Source organism: Camellia sinensis, chromosome 4 (genome assembly GCF_055761805.1).
Source record: "Camellia sinensis isolate YWXY chromosome 4, ASM5576180v1, whole genome shotgun sequence".
In the NCBI taxonomy this organism is placed as follows: domain Eukaryota; kingdom Viridiplantae; phylum Streptophyta; class Magnoliopsida; order Ericales; family Theaceae; genus Camellia; species Camellia sinensis.
The window spans coordinates 54381030-54394290 of record NC_138964.1 but is presented as its reverse complement, the minus strand read 5'-3'; the positions used below and the strand labels follow the sequence as shown (position 1 = coordinate 54394290).

Sequence of the window (13261 nt, the reverse complement as noted above, 5' to 3'; positions counted from 1 at the left end):
AAGAGAATTTCATTTACATGCTCTTTTTGAAAATCACCATGTTTCAACAATAACTTGGAATCTCAATAATTCTAAAACTTCCAATTTTATTTAATAGGGGCGGTAAATACGACTCAGATAATCCCTAGGTTGGTGTCTGCAAGTAGGCTCAACAAGCACTACCAAAAACTCCACTTTACTGGTTGCTAACCGGAAGGGAAGTGGTACCTCCTCCACGTATGTTTTCGGTCTTTCACCCGGACACTCAGGCCAACTTATCAATTCATCTACACCTCCTAACCGGACTTATCAACGTATTTACCCCATAAACATTTCCATAATTTCGTTGCACATTATTCATTTTTAATAAAAGTTTCAATTCCCAATCCAATGTTTATGACATGCAAGGTTTTAGAGAAGCTAATGCAACCATTTTAATGCTAGAAATGCCAATACAATATGCCAAGGACTAAATACCAATCTTGTAATAATCAATCGAATGAATATGCAATGCAATAATCAACATCATTATGTAACATTTCTCCATCATCGATCTTCCTCAACATTGATTTATTGTAATCAAACTTTCCACTCCACTTTCAACAATATCAAGCATGATACCCACCATTTCATTTTAATTCAACAACACCAAATACTTTTCACATTGCAAAGATACATACATATATATATATATTCTATTTCGTTCTTCCCTTATGACATATCAACAATTTTTACCTATATCATAGGCTCTTATCTCATCTCAACAAAATTTCGATCTTTAGCCAAGATTAGGCATCTCTTCACCTTTTTGAAAGAGCACACACACAAAACATCCTTTCTCACATAATGGAGGTGAAACCCTCAAAGATCAACTTATAGACATTTGAGATTTTAAACCCTCATTTGAAAATCTCTACATTCTTGAGTCAAAATCAAACTTTCAAAATAACTTCAAGAAAACTTTAAAATCAATATCAATCTTGCAAAACATGCATATATAACTCAAAGAAGTCCCTACCTCAAGTTTTGGAGAAGATGAGAGAAGAAACCCTACAAATCAAAAGTTGTAGAAAGTTGATCTCCACCGCACACAATGTAGTTCTTGCTTTGCTCACCAAGATTTGTGAAAGAAGATGGATCAAAACTCAATGGATTGCAAGAAATCAAAGGTTCTTTGAGTTTGGTGAGAGTTTTTAGAGAGAGGGAGCAATAAAATGATGTTTAAAGTGAGAGAGAGAAATTCCCCAAATGTGATACATACACAGCCAAATAGAGAGAAGAAGAAGAAAAAAGAGATTCTGACTACCTACGCCCCGCACGTGCAGAGCCTACTTTCCACACGTGCGGCCTTCATCCCCGTACGTGCAGCCTTCATCCCCGCACGTGCAGCCATCTCCTCCGCCCCTCACTCGGCACCTACTTATTAGGCAGTGTCCAACCTTCCCAACTTACCCTTCCCCACGCGTGCGGCCTCATCCCCTGCACGTGCGGCCTAAGGCCCCGCACGTGTGGCCCTGGCCCAGCAGCCCAGAATATTTCTGGTTCACTCTCGGACACTCAAAACTCGACCGTGCATCCTCCAAAGCAAGAGAAAAACAAACCAGAATAAACAAGGACAGAAATTTGAAAAAAGACATCCAGACACCACAATCCCAATGAAAACAAAAGTGAAGGAACGTATAACGAAACCAGTCTTCATAACCTCCCCACCATAGAAAATTTCGTCCCCGAAATTTAAACAAACCAACAAACTAAAAGGCTCTAACAATTATGACCATTCTGACAACATTATCAAGTCCCAACATCAATGTTCAACCAACATTTTCCATTCTCATCATTATCATTTCATCAAAACAACAATTGCTTATACTAGGCATTCGAAATGAAACATCTTTGTCAAAAATTTCTTCTCTCACAATCTCATACTTAGATTAACAATACATTCAACAACATGTGATTAACAAGTTTAACACTTTTTCCCTTCAACACTAGGGAACATTACATATCAAAACAACTAAGCATTTTTAAATAAACCCGGATACTTGGAGCGGACCTCAACTTCCCATTCCCAAGTTGCCTCCTCCACCCCATGGTGTGTAGCATCCCCAAAATATAATACCATAGATATGATCCACAACAGCATAAATAACAGTTACATAAATCAGAGTATAAGTAATCCTTTCATTACATGAAGTAATAATACAAAAGAGTTTAACATAACGAATGCCCTAAGGGTTTACATCTTTCCAAGACATACTTGGTTACAATAAAAGAGTGTCATAAACTCTATACATATAAAGCCCCAGGCCTGAGTAAACAGTTAAACATGAAAATCACAAAATATAGCCTCTAGCTCTTAAGTCCTCCCATGCTACGTTCTTAGAGGGAGCATGTCAGCTATGCCTGAAAATGGTTTCCCAAGTAGGGTGAGCCAAAGCCCAGTAAAAACATCCTAACACAATATATGAAGTTTAACTAAGATATAAGCGCCAAGTAAATGTTCCATATTCATAACCAACTCACATTCTGACCATATTCCTTCATTATTATTACCCATAACTCAATTCCATTTCCATCTATTCAGTTCATATTAATCCAGTAAATTTCGAGTCAACTCATGAGACAAGTCATTGTTATCTAGACAATCCAAAATGAGGCTACAACTCAATGATTCACAATTGAATACAACTATTACCTAAACACTTCAATGTTGCCATTTTACGGAATTTTCATCCGAGGGAACCGGCACCCATATATGCATATGATATGAAGCCTTACCATTTTACGGAATTTTCATCCGAGGGAACCAGCACCCATATATGCACATGATTTCGGCACTTTCACCCTAGACACTCCGGCTTAATTATGCATAGAGTCCATCCCCTATCTTCTCCCAAACAATGATACATATGCAATGTATTAAAAGCATCGTCATGTACAATGACTATCTATGGCACATATTCAACATCTCAATCCTACTATCATATTCAATGAGGTAAATTTAAACGACAGGTTTCAATTCACCTAATCCACATGCAGTTTCTACAACAATCATGACTATCCTCCACCGATAGCCCAAAACAGATATTTCTAAACAGATATACAATCCCTTAAACAGATAATTTATCCAATTTCCATAGGTGAGTGATTTAACAAATCTAACTACATCATTCTTTCACACAACTTCCCAAGTTCATATTTCTCACACCAATTCCATTATTTATACCAAATAATTGTTTAACTCATCTTAGGGAAAATTTCCCCTTTATTCTAAATACTAACCCAAAAATCAAATTCATCAATTTTAACACAAAATCACCTCATATTCCAACCCCATCGTCAAATATACCACAACACATAAAAAAACCCTCTATCATAAATTTGAACCAAACCCTAGGTTTTCTCCAAACATCTCAAATCTCACCATATTCTCATAACAACAAATAACTAGGTTAAAATTCATAACAAAGTGTAGAATATTCCTACCTCAAGTGTAGAATTTCAAAGGAGAAGAAGAGGAAAACCCAAGTTGCTCCAAATCCAAACTTTTTCAGATCAAAATATAGCCCGCGCGATGCTCTACCCTTTTTACAAAGGAGTTAGGGTAGAGACACTCTAGATCAAGTGTATTTGTAGAGAGAAGGGGTATTTTAGAGAGAGAGACAACCGATCTAGGGTTTTAGAAGAAGAAGAGGATAAAAAATGGAGTATTACACCTTTGCTGCGAACTGATATACACAAGGCTCGCTCGAGCCTTGCTCGAGTGAAGGACTTGTTGCTCGAGCGACCAGACACAAAAAGACCTCGCTCGAGCATAAGAAGCGTCGCTCGAGCGAACAATGCAAACCTTTAGGTCTGCAACGCAGAAGCACGCTCGAGCGCAAGAGTTCTCGCTCGAGTGAAGGAACACATAACATAGGGCTCGCTCGAGCGCAAGAGTGCTTGCTCGAGCGAAGAATACCAACCTTCAGGTCCTTCAAAGACGCAGATGCACGCTCGAGCGTAAGAGTGCTCGCTTGAGCGAAGAGACACACCACACAAAGCTCACTCGAGTGCAAGAGCCATCGCTCGAGCGAAGAAGGAAATACCCAAGGCTCGCTTGAGCGCAAAAAGCCTCACTCGAGTGAGGAAGCCAAAACCTGGGCAGCAACCGTTTGTTCCAACTCACAACCCACCTATTCCAAACTCACTCAAAACATCCCAAAACTCAAATACAAAGGATAAATGATGGAAATAAGATATAGACAACAACATAGAACTACGGATCCCGAGTCTGAAATACAATAGATGACGGGGAAGAACCTGGAGCGCTATATGGTGCGTCCACAACACCTTCACTAACGGTATAGTTTTATCCCGTAACACCTGCTCCCGGGTATCTAATATTTGAACCGGTCACTCTTCATAAGAGGCATCCTCATCTACCTCCAAATCAATCCAATCTAACACATCGTGAACCCCCAAAAGTTGTGGCGATAAGGCTAACCTGTATGCCACTTCCCCAATTCTCTCCAATATCTCGAAAGACCCAATAAACCTCGGAGATAACTTTCCACTCTTACCGAACCTCATTAACCCCTACCCAGGTGAGATCTTAAGGAAAATGTGGTCACCCACTTCAAAAGACAAAGGTCGTCTCCTTTTATCGGCACAACTTTTCTGTTGGCTTTGGGCTGTAGCTAACCTTTTTCGAATGAGAGCAACTTTCTCGACTGTCTCCCTAATAGTTTTTGAACCCAAAAACGGTGCATCCCCCACCTTGGCCCAACAAACTGGCAATCTACAAGGTCAGCCATACAAGGCCTCAAATGGTGTCATCTCGATACTAGCTTGGTATCTATTGTTGTAGGCGAATTCGATCAACGACAAATGTTTCACCCAAGAACCTTTGAAATTTAGGACACAAGCTCTAAGCATACCCTCCAAAATCTGAATGGTATGTTCCGACTGCCTATCGGTTTGAGGGTGACAAGCGGTGCTAAAAGTCAACTTGGTTCCCAATGCCTCTTGAAGGCTTTGCCACAATCGGGCTGTAAAGCGAGGATCCATATCCAATACAATGGTTATAGGAACCCCATGAAGTCGAACTATCTCTCTAACGTACAACTCTGCTAAGTGTTCAACTGAGTTGCCAGTACGCATCGGAATGAAATGTGTAGACTTAGTCAACTTATCAACAATCACCCAAATGGCATTATTGCCCCGCTGTGCTCTAGGAAGCCCGACTACAAAATCCATGGTAATGTGCTCACACTTCCACTCGGCTATTGGTAAGGGTTGTAACAAATCTGCTGGTCTTTGGTGTTCGGCCTTCACTTGTTGACAAGTAAGGCACTTCGACACGAAGGATGCGACATCCCACTTTATACCCCTCTACCAAAACTAACGGCCAAGATCACGATACATTTTTGTGCCTCCCGGATGTACTGCAAAGCAAGAGTGATGGAACTCCCAAAGCACTTCCTCTCTATAAGATTCAGGTACAAATAAACGGTCTAAGTTGTCACGCCCCAAGCTCTGTGACAACGCCGCACACTCATATAAGTGAGCATGCAAGGCTAAGAATCCAATCACATAACCCATAAAATAAAATACTCAAATTAAATCCTTAATTGTCATAATGCCAGAATCCATAAAAATAAATAGTTCTCATATGAAAATGCCCACCAAATCCACTAATTTAATCCACTAACAAAACAATAATCCAAGTACTTAAATCATGGTCCTACTCTCGGCACTCCCACATGTAAAAAAAAGATCCCGCGCAGCTCTACTCTTCAGAATCTGAAAAAAAAAATAAGGGTAAGCTAGATAGCCCAGTAAATAACCAACCATCACTGCTAGCTGGATCAAGTATACAAAAATAAATAAATAAATCGATAACCAATAAATATAATTTTTTTTCTATAGTTCAATAAATGAACGATTATTTGTAAGGTGGTTTTATAGCTAAAAATAAACAATGTACAATACATTTTAAATGAAAAGCCAACAAGATAATTCAAAGTAATTCGTTGTTCAAATCGATGGTTCGATATTCAGATGGTTCGATGATTTGATTCACAAAACCCAAGTCTTATTGACTACGGTCACATAGCCCGTGACAAGGCCCAGAACCACACATAGGCCGGTGGTAAAGCCCCAAAAGAAACTAGTTTCTGTGCCAATAAATAACCCCCATTGGCTAGGGTCCAAATCATAGTCAGACTAGAGTGATGTTCAAAATTCAAACAATACACAACTTTTAAATAAAACATTCGATATTTTTAGAATAAACGTTTAGTACAATTTTCAGAATAGTTTCACCAAATATTCAAATAATTTTCATAATAATATTCGATGTTATTTTATACTTGACCCATATTTTATTTTAAGAGAACACGAAGGCTATAAATAAATATTTATAATTTTAAACGATTCGATAGGAATAAAAATGAACCAACAGTGATAGAGGGTTACTTACCTTCAAACAGCTAAAATAATATTTTCCAAGCTAATCTCAATTTACCAAGATCCACCTCAATCTCACAAACCTAATAAAATATTACACCGCATAAACAATTATTATGTGCATCCATCCATCTCTTCTTGTAACAACAATAGAATAAATTAACCCAATAGTCTATTAGGAACTCTCACAATTTAGCATCAAAACAAAGCCATTACGGTTTCGGAAATTCTCAACCCATATTATTCTATTGTTGTTTATATACACGTAACAATTTGTAATTGCTTGTAGTCAATCGTGTATCCCACAAATACACCACCATTAAACTTAACCCATCACATATCAATCTCAAAATATGAACCACCCAAATGGGATGCAAAATACACTCTAAAATTGAGCAAAATTGAGACTCCCAACATAGACTATATCAATATATCTATTTAATCATATATGCCCATAAAATCATCTATCGATATATTAACACTAAAATCATAGATAGGAATACAATAAAATAAATCTTACCTAAGTGATGAATAAAGCAAAACCACCACTCTTATGAATCCTCCCTCTTCCTTGGTTTGGGTTTCTTTTCTTTAATTTTAAACTTTTCCAAACCCTTGCTTGCTGCCTTCACCTTCAACTCTTCCAAACCCTTTCTGCAGCACAAGCCTCTCTTCTCTTTTTCTTTTCTTTTTTCTTTTACCTTCTCAAACCCTAGCCGCCTATGGAGCAATTCACAGCCTCTGTTTTGTTTGTTCTCCAAGACTTAAAGCCACAATAGGTGGGCTTATTAACCTAATTTCGCAAAATTACAAAATTACCCATCTAAGTAATAGGAAATATAATGCCATCTCATAACTAATTCTTTGATATTAATAAATGACCCATATAAATTAATTTAATTACTAATCTATCCAATAAAATAATCATATTTAAAACTTGGGTATTACATCCTTCCCTCCTTAAAAGAAATTTCGTCCTCGAAATTTGGCATACCTGTAGTCTCAAAAAGTTGTGGATACTTTTGTCTCATTTCATCCTCAAGTTCCCAAGTAGCTTCTCTTTCCGAGTGATTTAAACCGAAACGTAGTGGATGACTCGACGCCTCAAAACCTGCTCCTTCTTATCAACAATTCTTACAGGGTGTTCTTCATAGGTCAAATCCTCTGCAACGGTGCATAATCAATCACATGATTGGGATTCGGTATATACTTCCTCAACATCGAAACATGGAAGACATTATGAACTCTAACTAGTGAAGGTGGTAGGGCAAGTCTGGAAGCTACCTCTCCCATTTGATCTAAAACCTCAAGTGGTCCAATAAATCTAGGACTCAATTTACCATGAACACCAAACCTCATTACTCTTTTCATAGGAGACACCTTAAGGAACATATGGTCTCCAACCCCAAACACCAAATCGCGTCTCCTGTTATCTGCATAACTTTTCTGTCTACTCTGTGCAATGCGAAGTCGCTCTCTAATAAGATTGATCTTGTCCACTATTTGTTGCACAATCTCAGGCCCTAACAACTTCCTTTCGCCCACATCATCCCAATAAATAGGTGATCTACACTTTCGTCCATATAAAGCCTCATATGGTGCCATCTGAATGCTCGCATGATAACTATTATTATAAGAGAATTCCACTAAGGCCAAATGCTCATCCCAAGAACCTCCAAGATCATTAATACAGGCCCTCAACATGTCTTCCAAGGTTTGAATAGTTCTCTCTAACTGTCCATCAGTTTGAGGATGAAAGGCAGTGCTAAAATTCAAACTAGTGCCCAAAGCTATATGCAAACTCCTCCAAAACATAGATACAAATCTGCTATTTCTATCAGACACTATGATCACCGGAATACCATGCAACTTCACAATCTCCTTGATATACAATTTTGCAAACTTCTCTAAGAAGAACCCTACCTTAAAAGCTAGAAAGTGAGCGGATTTGGTCAATCGATCGACGATAACCCAAATAGCATTGTTACCACCTTGGGTCCTAGGCAACCCTGTCACAAAATCCATGGTAATATGTTCCCACTCCCACTCGGGAAATAGGAAGGGGTTGTAACTTACCTGCAGGTCTCTGATGTTCAACTTTCACTTGTTGACATACCAAACATTGAGCAACATACTGAGCAATTTCCCTCTTCATATTATTCTACCAAAAGTTCCTCTTCAAGTCTTTATACATTTTAGTGCTCCCTGGATGTACAGTATACCCTGAACTGTGAGCTTTTCTCGGGATTTCTCTCTTGAGCTCTAAATCATTAGGCACACATAACCTCTCTCCAAATCTCAAGGTTCTATCTTTATGCATACAAAATTCCATCTGTAGCCCTATTTCCATTTCAGCCTTAAGTTTTTGCAACTGAGGATCTTTTCCCTGAGCATCTTTAATTCTATCAATCAATGTGGGTTGAACTCAAAGGTTTGCCAACTGCACTCCATGGTTATGCCATTTAATCTCGATATTTAACCTTCGCAAGTCCTCCAAGATATTCTTTTGGTTAGTGATCAAGGTAGCTAAATTACTTGGCGTCTTTCTACTCAAGGCATTGGCCACTGCATTGGCTTTTCCTGGGTGATAATTGATAGTCAAATCATAGTCCTTTAATAGCTCCAACCATCGCCTTTGCCTCATATTCAATTCTTTTTGAGTGAAAATATACTTCAGACTTTTATGATCAGTGAATATCTCACATTTCGCCCCATACAGTTAGTGCCTCCAGATTTTCAATGCAAACACCACTGTAGCCAACTCCGAATCATGCGTAGGATAATCTGCTCATATGGCTTCAACTGCCTAGATACATACTCCACTACCTTATCGTTCTGCATCAGGACACAACCCAAGCCCATCTTCGATGTATCACTATAGATGGTAAAACCTTCATCTCTGGGCAGAACTATAAGTACTAGAGCACACACTAATCGACTCTTTAGATCCTGAAAACTCTTCTCATAATCATCAGACCATTCAAATTTAACCCTTTTTTGTGTTAAACGAGTCAAAGGCATAGAAATTCGGGAAAATCCCTCAATAAACCTTCTATAATATCCTGCTAAACCCAAGAAACTACGAATTTCAGTGACACTAGTAGGCCTATTCCACTCTACCACCGCCTCACTTTCTTGGGGTCAAGAGACACCTCGTCTTTAGATATCACATGACTCAAAAATGATACACTCTCCAGCCAAAATTCACACTTCCTTAATTTAGCAAATAATTTATTCTCCCTTAATAACTACAACACTATTCTCAGATGTTCTTCGTGCTGCTCTTTACTCTTTGAGTACACAAGAATGTCATCAATAAAAACTACCACAAACTGATCTAAGAAGGGTTTAAATACTTTGTTCATTAAATCCATAAAAGTTGCAGGCGTATTGGTCAACCCTAACGACATCACTAAAAATTCATAATGCCCATACCTAGTTCGAAAGGCTGTCTTAGGTATATCTTCCACCTTAACCTTCAACTGATGATATCTAGAACGAAGGTCAATCTTAGAAAAGACTTGTGCTCCTTGCAATTGATCAAATAGGTCATTTATCCTAGGCAAAGGATATTTATTTTGAATTGTCACCTTGTTTAACTCTTGATAATCAATGCAAAGGTGAAAACTACCATCCTTCTTTTTCACAAATAAAACGGGCACACCACAAGGAGAAACACTAGACCTAATAAAGCCCTTATCTAGTAACTCTTGTAATTGTTCCTTCAACTCTTGCCCCTGATTTTCTTCGACTGCTTGAGAACCACTACCAATATTAGTCACATTCCTTCACCGATTATTATTACCAGTCCGTCGATTCGTTTAACCCTGGTGTGTATTCCTAGCCATATTTGCCAATGTCTCCTCATGTTTCATTGCAACTTATATGCATCAATAATAAAACCTCATCTTATTCTATTCTCAAGTCCCTATAACATGTAAATAAAATTAATATTATATCAAATTATAAGCGTTCCCAATACTACATCTACCCAATCTCACCACTATTTTATACCAACTTTTAAAATTACAACCTGGCTCTGATACCATAAAATTGTCACGCCCCAAGCTCTGTGACAACGCCGCACACTCATATAAGTGAGCATGCAAGGCTAAGAATCCAATCACATAACCCATAAAATAAAATACTCAAATTAAATCCTTAATTGTCATAATGCCAGAATCCATAAAAATAAATAGTTCTCATATGAAAATGCCCACCAAATCCACTAATTTAATCCACTAACAAAACAATAATCCAAGTACTTAAATCATGGTCCTACTCTCGGCACTCCCACATGTAAAAAAAAGATCCCGCGCAGCTCTACTCTTCAGAATCTGAAAAAAAAAATAAGGGTAAGCTAGATAGCCCAGTAAATAACCAACCATCACTGCTAGCTGGATCAAGTATACAAAAATAAATAAATAAATCGATAACCAATAAATATAATTTTTTTTCTATAGTTCAATAAATGAACGATTATTTGTAAGGTGGTTTTATAGCTAAAAATAAACAATGTACAATACATTTTAAATGAAAAGCCAACAAGATAATTCAAAGTAATTCGTTGTTCAAATCGATGGTTCGATATTCAGATGGTTCGATGATTTGATTCACAAAACCCAAGTCTTATTGACTACGGTCACATAGCCCGTGACAAGGCCCAGAACCACACATAGGCCGGTGGTAAAGCCCCAAAAGAAACTAGTTTCTGTGCCAATAAATAACCCCCATTGGCTAGGGTCCAAATCATAGTCAGACTAGAGTGATGTTCAAAATTCAAACAATACACAACTTTTAAATAAAACATTCGATATTTTTAGAATAAACGTTTAGTACAATTTTCAGAATAGTTTCACCAAATATTCAAATAATTTTCATAATAATATTCGATGTTATTTTATACTTGACCCATATTTTATTTTAAGAGAACACGAAGGCTATAAATAAATATTTATAATTTTAAACGATTCGATAGGAATAAAAATGAACCAACAGTGATAGAGGGTTACTTACCTTCAAACAGCTAAAATAATATTTTCCAAGCTAATCTCAATTTACCAAGATCCACCTCAATCTCACAAACCTAATAAAATATTACACCGCATAAACAATTATTATGTGCATCCATCCATCTCTTCTTGTAACAACAATAGAATAAATTAACCCAATAGTCTATTAGGAACTCTCACAATTTAGCATCAAAACAAAGCCATTACGGTTTCGGAAATTCTCAACCCATATTATTCTATTGTTGTTTATATACACGTAACAATTTGTAATTGCTTGTAGTCAATCGTGTATCCCACAAATACACCACCATTAAACTTAACCCATCACATATCAATCTCAAAATATGAACCACCCAAATGGGATGCAAAATACACTCTAAAATTGAGCAAAATTGAGACTCCCAACATAGACTATATCAATATATCTATTTAATCATATATGCCCATAAAATCATCTATCGATATATTAACACTAAAATCATAGATAGGAATACAATAAAATAAATCTTACCTAAGTGATGAATAAAGCAAAACCACCACTCTTATGAATCCTCCCTCTTCCTTGGTTTGGGTTTCTTTTCTTTAATTTTAAACTTTTCCAAACCCTTGCTTGCTGCCTTCACCTTCAACTCTTCCAAACCCTTTCTGCAGCACAAGCCTCTCTTCTCTTTTTCTTTTCTTTTTTCTTTTACCTTCTCAAACCCTAGCCGCCTATGGAGCAATTCACAGCCTCTGTTTTGTTTGTTCTCCAAGACTTAAAGCCACAATAGGTGGGCTTATTAACCTAATTTCGCAAAATTACAAAATTACCCATCTAAGTAATAGGAAATATAATGTCATCTCATAACTAATTCTTTGATATTAATAAATGACCCATATAAATTAATTTAATTACTAATCTATCCAATAAAATAATCATATTTAAAACTTGGGTATTACAAAGTAATGTACACTCTGATTCAAGTGAACATTTAAACCCTTCTCTTCCTTCCAGTTAGAGATTCTACTATGGATTGACTCTACTTCGTGGCCCCTTTGTTATGCCTCTATAACTTTGCTAATCAAGATAGGTGGAACACTCAAAGTAAACAACGTTGCACCCTCTTCTGACTCACCCAAGTGCAATTCAAACTGGCCGATATCTCCTAACATAACCCATTCTCGAATGGCCACACTCGCCAAACTACTCACGGATTTTCGACTTAAGGAGTCGGCCACTACATTGGCCTTTCCCGGGTAGTAGTGTAACTTGAAGTCATAATCCTCCAAAAACTCCATCCACCTCCACTGACGTAAATTCAAGTCGTTTTGGGAAAACAAATATTTTAGCCTCTTATGATCGGAGAAAACCTCAAACTTGTCACCATACAAATAATGCCTCCAAATTTTCAAGACAAACACTACTGCAGCTAACTTCAAGTCGTGGGTAAGGTAATTCTTCTCATGAGTTTTTAATTGCCGTGAATCGTAAGCTACAACCTTTCCCCTTTACATCAAAACACAATCAAGCCCATCTCAAGACGCATCACAATACACGGTGTAACCCAAACCCCTCTCCAAAATTATCAACACCAGTGCAGTAGTCACTCTAGTTTTAAGCTCTTGGAGTGACTTTTCACAAGCCTCACTCCACACAAACTTAACCCCCTTTCTAGTCAATCTAGTCAAAGGTGCGGCTAGTCTAGAGAAGTCCCTCACAAAACGCCGATAGTACCTCGCCAATCCCAAGAAACTCCGAATCTCAAAAACATTCTTAGGTTGCTCCCAATCCTTTACAGAGTCTATCTTTGAAGAATCTACAGTTACTTCCTCTCTTGACA

The 13261-nt window shown here is 37.6% G+C and overlaps 2 long non-coding RNA genes across 4 annotated transcripts; both read right to left on the bottom strand.

Moving 5' to 3' along the window:
• Nucleotides 1-5480: 5480 nt before the first annotated feature.
• On the bottom strand, nt 5481-8269 carry LOC145824644 (uncharacterized). Of its 2 annotated transcripts, XR_014366491.1 has the most exons (4): nt 6950-8269; nt 6443-6512; nt 5647-5763; nt 5481-5537 (listed from the first exon to the last, which is right to left on the bottom strand). It is a non-coding gene; the product is annotated as an uncharacterized LOC145824644 (long non-coding RNA). The 2 variants fall into 2 exon arrangements; XR_014366490.1 differs by lacking the exon at nt 5481-5537 and having other exon boundaries at nt 5550-5763.
• An 85-nt stretch (nt 8270-8354) lies between these two features.
• LOC145824643 (uncharacterized) lies at nt 8355-12223 on the bottom strand. 2 transcript variants are annotated; one of them, XR_014366489.1, is made up of 4 exons: nt 11953-12223; nt 11446-11515; nt 10650-10766; nt 8355-10540 (listed from the first exon to the last, which is right to left on the bottom strand). It is a non-coding gene; the product is annotated as an uncharacterized LOC145824643 (long non-coding RNA). The 2 variants fall into 2 exon arrangements; XR_014366488.1 differs by lacking the exon at nt 8355-10540 and having other exon boundaries at nt 10553-10766.
• Nucleotides 12224-13261: the final 1038 nt, after the last annotated feature.